Genomic DNA, 8,692 nt, shown 5'->3' with positions numbered 1-8,692 from the left:
TGAACACTGACAAATGCATAGCTGGAAACCAGTCTGGCTCACCTGTGTGTTATTATTGGTAAAATAGGTATTAGAGTTATAAAAATGTGTTTAGTGTTTAGGCTTTGCGAAATGCTCATAAATTGCTGCATGTATTAATCTCACTCCTAATATCTGTATCCCAGGTTATAAGGTTCTCTCAAGTGTTTGCATTGTAAACCTTTGTAACTGTGTAACTCACCAGCAGTCAGGAGAGAAGCATTACCAAGTGTGAAATACTAGTTTGCTGCAGGAGATGTTATATCCTGCCTGACAGGAAAAAAAAAAAAAGGCACATAGACACCAGACAAACCATTGTGGAACATCAGAGGACAAAAGACTTTGTTGATTGCTCTCCCCACCCCCAGACACCCATGAAGAGTTGATGTGCAGTGGATTCGTCCCATCAGCTTGAATTCTGGGGGAAGGGAATAAAAATCCTGGACAAGAAGAAACTGTATCTTTATGCTGCTTGGACTCTGAGGGGGAGGATTACTAAGCATAAGCAAAAAATCCCCAGTGCTTGGCCTGGGTTAGCCCCAAAGGACATATAGCGCTTGCTTAAGCTTTTACTACCTTTTGGAACTTAAGACTGTAACTCATTTGTGTGTGTTGTCTTTGGTGTAAGATCTGAAGTGCAGTTGACCTGGGGTAAGTGACTGGTCCTTTCGGACTGGGAGTAACCTGAATATTGTTGGTGTAAGGGGCCCCATCTATTGAAGGCAAACTTGCCTGGGTGGCAAGATAGTTTGGAGTACCCAAGGGGACTGTCTGTGACTCTATGGTTAGGATGTGGTAGTGCCTGATACTTGGTTGCTGAAAACTAAGTATGGAACTCACAACCAGTTGGGGGTTTGTGCCTTGCTTCTTAACAGTCTGCCGTGAGATTGATATCATGCTCTTGAGCCACTCCAGACAGTTTGACAGTAAGATATAAATGGATTCAGTTTTCCCTGATACCAATCCCATAAGAACACAGGTATGAACAGTTGGGCAGTGATGGTGTCCCTAGCCTCTGTTTGCCGGAAGCTGGGAATGAGCGACAGGGGATGGATCACTTGATGATTACTTGTTCTGTTCATTCCCTCTGGGGCACCTGACACTGGCCACTGTCGGAAGACAGGATACTGGGCTAGATGGACCTTTGGTTTGACCCAGTAGGGCCGTTCTTATTTTCTTATGTTCAGTTTCCATATAGCTGAGATGCAGATTCTTTGTTCTACTTTATAGTAAATAAAACTCCATTGCAATTACAGTAGTTGAAATTATTTCAGTGCCTGTGTAAAATGCAAGTTTGAAAAATCCTCATGCTTCACTAATTTATTTATGCAGGTACACTAACACTAATATGGATATCTACTAAGTAGAACAGTCTTGTATTCCCATGTACTATTGTGATCAAAACAGAGCAGTTCTAAGGAGAAAAGCTCTTTCCTTAGATTAAGAAGATATAGTTTTAGAGCAAATCCATTTTTAAATGAGTACAAATGGAGGGAGGCCAATTTTTCTTCAGTGCTATTGGCTTCAGAATGTTACCTGTGATTCACTGTTTTAGTGTTGCTAGAATAGGGAACAAACAATCATATATATATATATATATATATACACACACAAAGATCCCTAGGTAAATGTAACTGGATGCCAAAATATGTCCTACATAAACATGTGTAGCTAGACATCGGGTAGTTTACACTTAATTTACTGTAGTCCATATTTTTATATCAATTTTAAGTACAAATTATTTTATTGTTAGAAATTGTTCTTTCTTCTATAATTCAATTGTTACCCAGTTACCATCTTACAGAAATAATGAAAATTGAAATACACTGCAATTACTACACTTTAATTTAATTAGCTTAAATAATGAGCTATCATTTTGTTCAGACAGTGATTTAAGGCACAATCTTGTTTTCATTTAAGTCAATGGCAGTTTTGCTATTGTCTTCAGTGGGAGCAAGATCAGGCTCCTTTCTACATCAGAATTAAGCAAACTGCTGTAGCCTTCAAGATCGTACACAATTTAGCCTCTCACATCCTTCTGTGCCCTACTCTCTTTTCATTTCCCTGCTTATTTACCACTTTGCCCCACGAAGCAGCATGACTAACTTTCTCCCAGACTCATCTTCATGCTTTGTCCTACAAAACCCCTTCCTCCTAGAACCTCACCACTTACTCAGTCCGTCATGCCTCCATCCCTACTTCCTTCAAGTCCCTCCTTAAATTGCCATTGCTCTTTGGGCTTGTCTACACACACAACTTGCACTGACTTAGCATAAATTGGTTTAAACTAGTGCAAGTTCCGTGTGGACTCTTTATCAAACTAAAACTGGTTACATCTGTGTAGCTTGTACCTGTAAAATGTAGGCCTTGCCTAGAGGGTTGAGTTGCACTACTTTAACTTAAATTGCTTTTTAAACTGATAAAATTAGTGCACACCCTCTGTAGATGCTCTTATTTCAGTTTAGCTTAAACCTGTTCCCAGTCAAGTTAAGCTACACCAAAAAGAAATAAATAAATAGACGCTTTTGCCAAAATAAGTGTGTCCGCACAGAGGTTTGCACAGATTTAATTAATCCCACCTTTAATTAAACGGGTACAACTTTGTATATAGACCAGGCCTTTTATGTTTTATCCTGGAGATAAATGTTAAATAGAAAAATAAAAATAAAAAGACCTTGACAATCAACAAGATATAAAACAAGCATACAAAAAATCAAAACATACAAATAACGATATATGTGCTAAATAGGCAGCCATCGATACTACAATGGTACATGCTTTATAAATGACTATGGACACGTGCAGAGAAACACCTGCTGCTTATTCACTTGCTGTTTGTTGCATTCCTTCTCCCATTCTTTGCCTGTATTTTGTATCATTAGCTTGTAAGCTGCTCGGGGCAGGGACCTTGTCTTTATTCTTGCATGTGTAGAGTGCCTGGCATGCTTTTGGTGCTATATAACTAATACTCTACAATTATTATTTCTATTATAAAATGAGCTCATCTGGTGCTCATTGACGAGTGAAATTCACTCCCATGCAGAGGGACCACACAAGGCCTATATACTGCTCCAGTCGGCCTTCAGCCCTATTTTGAGGGGTTAAGTGGGACTCATGTAGTAAGTGCACAGATATGCTTTGTGCAGGCCCTCTGCACAAGGGTGAATTTCACCTCAAGGTGAAGTTTAAAGCTCAGGCTCTTTTGACTCGATAGCCTATGCTCATTTCTCCAGACTCCAGTGCCTTCCATTTTCTTCCTAGTTTATTGACATTCCATATCCTCTTGCCCCTAGTTATGAAAAAATAAAAATGCCTAGGAAAAGTCCAAGCATTTTTACAAGGGATGGGAAATTTATGTAAAGATCAGGTTTGTTTAGGATACATAAGAGTGATGAAAACCAGGAGTTCTGAAGTTATATCATGCATTTTCTTGTCATAACATACTGTCATCGGTTTACATAAGGCTCTGACTAAACCATCTGTGTTTATATAAGTGCTAAAAATACAGAACATATTCAGTTTATTGTATAAAACTCCACCTGATTCTGATAGCATTTTGCTTGTGTCACAATATGGCAATAGAATTGTTTATGATTCCGTCAATGAAATATTTAAATAGGTCAAGATACAAAAGTGTGATGGGCTTTTTCTGAATATGAGAATTGTCCCTTTTTTTTCTTACGGGTATAACTGTAAGAAATTAGTCTAGACCATATCTGGAATGATGGGAGAAAACAATATTTGCCCTCCTCTCATAAAACGTTCTTGTTTTCTAGGTCTGGGAGAGTTGTGTTGTATAAATAATAATAATCAAAAACTGGGAATTAAGATTTGTATATTTGATTCCCAGGTCTGATGAGGCAATGCTGTGTGACTTTGGGCAAATCTTTATGGGCCTGATCCAAAGCCCAGTGGAGTCAGTGGAAAGTCTTTCTTGTGCGTCAATTTTCCCATCCACAAAATGGTTATAACAATGATTAACTCAGCTCAAAGTTAACCATAAAATTAAGAAGGCACACTGACTGGAGTTCTCACCAGCTTTCCCAATCTTGCCCATTTCATAAGTATTGAGGAGGATACTGTTATGCAATTTGATTCTGAGTATACATATGGTTAAAGGAACAATATCCGATAGTGCCAAGATTGTTAATAATTTCTCAAGGGAAGTAGTTAAAGCCTCCTCTTGAGACATTTAAAACTAAATCGCATGAAATGATACTTTAGGGGACCCAATCCTGTACTGGGTAGGGGAGGCATGGCTGGAATTAGATGACCCAAAATGTCTTTCTCAACCCTAACATGTATTATATTTTTATATATTACATATTTTAATCTTCATTGTTAACAATGCCCTTCTGGAAGCCTATTATAATAAGTGTCTCTCTTGTCCACTTTTTTTCCTTTAGTTTTCAATTATATATTCCCTTTTGTTTCTACTGGAACACTAAATCAGAGTGGCTTTCCTGTGTATTTCCTTTTTTGTGAACCAGTATCGTCAAGAATGCCAGCATAAATCTGGGTATATGGTTTGTTAGTTAACTTGTGCACCCTCTGCTGGCTCTTCCATAACAGAGCACAAAGCATCATAGATCCTTCATATATAGTGACAATAATGTGATTGGATTTTAATCCAAAAATCCATATTTTGAATCTACAAGGGTTTCACCACCAGATTATGAATTATAAGGAACATCAAATTTGAGGTCTAAACTGGCCTTTTAAAAAATAATACTTAATGGTGTAATGAACTCAGAAAATAATTGTTTGGTCTTTCATGTGAGCTTGTTGACTTTTGGGACAAGACATCAAAGAACGGATATAGTCTGAAAAGCTGAGAACATTCTGAATGGGTTCTTAACAGAGTTCTAGAACTGTCATTTTAATGAAGAGGTCATGAATGAAACTCCAGAAGCATATATTGTAGGGATTCTTTTTCAGGTTATCAAAGATTGCTGTTTTTCTCTGTATATCCCAACTAAAAACAGTAGTATGTATAGGATGGGTAGACCAATATAAATCCCAGTAAGTACTTTGAAGGTGGTAGAAAAGAAAGGAAACTCTGATATGAAGGACAGATATTTGCAACCATTCCAGCTGCACAAAAAGGCAGAAAGTTGGCTTAAACAGCCAGCTGGGGAAATCTCTGAGTGGCATAGAACAGGCATAGACAGTTGTACAACATGTGCTCTTGGCCCCTCTGCAGTATGGAATGTGTGAGGATGGGAAGGTGTGGCTGGAGTACCTAGCATACCAGCATTCTTGTGGGTAGCATGGCCTGTAGGGAGCCATTCCAACTGACACAAGTTAAAGCAACCCTGAGGCTGCTGTAACTTGCACCAGGGGCCACACTGGCTCCTTTTTTCCTGAGGATCAAGGGGACAGAAAGATGGCAGAGTCAGCTATGCCCTTCTTCTCAGGTGTGCTAAGCACAGATTAGGTGGATCTGAGGTTCTGACCCATCACCTGCAGTGACAGAGTCCCAAATTGTGAGCCCAATCCTGCAAGTATTCCACCTGTAGAACTCCAGTTGACTTTATGGAGTACTTAGTGTTGGGATGGATTAATGTTGTTATTGGGAATCATTACAAGCAGCCCAGTGATCTACTTCATTACTATCAACTTTGTGTCTACAACTGCCTGTGTCACAACCTCTATGGTTTCAGTAAAGTTGCACCAAACAATAAGGTTTTGCTTTGTATGAACTAAGTAGCAGATCAATTAGAGTTTTCTAATGATGTGAAAAAGCATTTTATTCATTTCACAAAAAAATAAGAGGTTAATCATACTAGCCCCAAGTGTTTAAATAAAAACTTAATTTAGTCAGCATCCTGTTATCACTCGCTAATTATCTACATGATCATCCTACAAGTGACCCAGGCTATAGTGATGAAAGTCACCTTGTCACAGCTGCTGTTTTCTCTAAGTTAATATGAAATATAGGCTTGATCCAACTCCAGTGAAATCAACAAGAGTCTTTGATTCCAGTAGATGTGGATCATGGCCTTTAAGAATGGCTTTCAAAAGAGATAATGAAATCTTCTTTTTCTAGCCTGCATTATTAAAATGTACTAGGTTTTTTTCCTTGTGTAATTCTCAGGTTACTTTTGCAGTCAGAAGACAAAATGGAAGCTCTCCATTAACAATACCTCTAAATTTTCACAAACTTTAACTAAACAGTAACTGACATAATGGTGTAAGAGTGTGCTTCATGTTTCAAGGATATGAATTACGTTGCTGTTATGGTTGCACATCTATTTTAAAATGTCCATTATTTTCTATCCATTATCAGTAAAGAGCCTTTCATCTCTAGACTGGGTCCAATTCAGATCAACTTCAAGTCCAAACATTGTCTGTAGTAAGCAAAAACTGTACCATCCAATCTCCGTGAAATGAATTAATAATGGTTTAAGTCCAGTTATCATGGATGGATGTCCACTTTACCAACACCTCACTTTTCTAACGTAATTGGTTGTTTGTTTTCCCCACATATGATAGTGCAGAACTATTTTTTTTCTAATTTGTTTCTTTAAAAAAAAGATTATGTTCTTGGTTTTGAACACAGAATAAAACAATACAAAGGGGCAGTTAGAATACAGCATGACAAGTGTTGGGTATCAGCAAACAAAGTTACATTGAGGTACCAATGGTAAAAGGTAAAAAGGTAGAGGTATGCAAAAGAGAAATAAACATGGTATGTATATAATGGAAGTAAGGATTGATAAACCTTATTTAATAAACATATGAGTGGTAAATAATAAACTTTAACGAAAGGAGACAAAAAAAATACATTTTTAAATCCTTAGAGAAGTCATAGTCCCAAGCCTTTCTGGCTTTCTTGGTCTCCATGTGTATGGGACAAGCTGACGTTTTCATTTTCCTGAGGAGCACCAGCCACTATCTGTTCTGTATGGAGAATCAGATTATTTCTAAGGGTAAGGATAACTCTCTTGGCTACAAACAAACAGGGTCTGTGTTGGTTTTTTTTTGCTGTGATACAGAGCTGCACTACATTATAACTTGTCTGTTTTTGTGAAACGTTAAATGTTTTGACTCAGGTACTATAATAGCATGTCCTGGGATATGAGGGTTTCCTCTTCTGATAGGTCACCTGCTCCTGGTATACTGAGTTTATACAGCTGCCTTAAGCACTTTCTCTTAACAGCCCTTTCTGCTTGGCTAATGTTTTGTTTCACTCCATCCCCAAAGAAACACATACTGATGTGGGTTACACAGCGTATTCATTACTTAGAAAAACAGACAGAGGCATAAAAATGCTAAGAACCCAAATTCCTGGCAACTGGAGTTCTTCTCTAAGGAGTCGATTTGATCCCAAAACCATTTTCTGTCCACCATCCTCTTCTGCTCAGCAGGCATTAACAATGTTTTTATTTTTGGCAGCAGTCACACCACACCAGCACAAAAATAATTAGACTAAATTTAACCTCAGCAGTGTTGTCACTAGAGAAGGGCTTAGGTGGCAAAAATCCAGTGGAATATTATGAACACCCCTCAATTCAGGACTATTAAGGAGTTTCGGTACAGTCCCTTGTAAACACAGGGGTTGTTTGCAAAATGTTGATCAAGGTTCAGATTTCAAATATCTCCAAATATTGAGCGTTTGAATCCAACATTTTGGTTCCAGCCCATCTCTAGTTATAACTATTTAATTTATACAAAAATGTCTCATTAGCTGTGTTGTAGCTAAGAAGCTTGCTAAACGAGAGCAGTGACTGATTAGATTTACATTAATGAATGTGGCAAAAAAATAAGTGTTTGAATGTACAAAGATGCCAACCAGATTCAGGTACTTAAAGGAGAAAACTAGATTCAGGTACTTAAAGGAGAAAACTAGAAAAATACAAGAGGCTTAACTTTAGTAAGCAGAAATCTCACCCTCTTGTCTGAACTAATCTGCTGTACTTTTGGGAATTCTTATCTTTATAAAATGTTGAAGTTTTTTGCTTTAATATTAACTTATATCCAAAAAACCTGAGAAGGCTGCAAGGCTCTCAATGACTCAATCTGAAGTATCCTCATGGGCCAGCAGGGTTATACAGATATCTTTAGCTATGACTGAACTAGAATCTGAGTTATTTTAGGCAAAATAAAATTCCTTGAAACAATCCTATGAGGGGTTATAAAAACTGGTTGGGACTACAGACATTTTACACAGTCAAATATCTCAGTAACTATGGGCTTGATACTGCACCATTGAAAGCAATGGGTACTGACGGCTGATAGAAGACAGCAAGCAAAATCAGTGGCTTATATAAACCCTCATTTTGATGACAGAGACACTATCAGATAAATTAAGTAAAGACTAAAGCTCTAACTGGTAAAACATGTGAGTTGTTTCGTGTTGCACAATTCTTCCTGGGAAGTGGAAAAATCTTCTGACCAGAATAAAACTTCTAGCAATTGTACATCCAGGCATTACAAATGCTCATCAATGAGAGTTCAGCATTCTGACAATTCTGGAAAATAGTATACATCTCTTTGTATCTGAAAGAGACTCAGAAAGACAGCTGGTCAAAAAAGTAGTATTGTGCACTGAGTTTATCCCAGCCTCTATGGTACAGTACTTCTAAATCCACCTAAACTGTTGACTAGTGTTGCTTTAAGATGTTACACAGTTGCCATGTTCCATTGGTGGAACATGTCATGCAGAATTCCC

The sequence above is a fragment of the Terrapene carolina genome, unplaced genomic scaffold, assembly GCF_002925995.2.
Source record: "Terrapene carolina triunguis isolate 2854851 unplaced genomic scaffold, T_m_triunguis-2.0 Scaffold189, whole genome shotgun sequence".
Lineage (NCBI taxonomy): Eukaryota > Metazoa > Chordata > Testudines > Emydidae > Terrapene > Terrapene triunguis.
Note: the sequence above shows the minus strand (reverse complement) of the source record.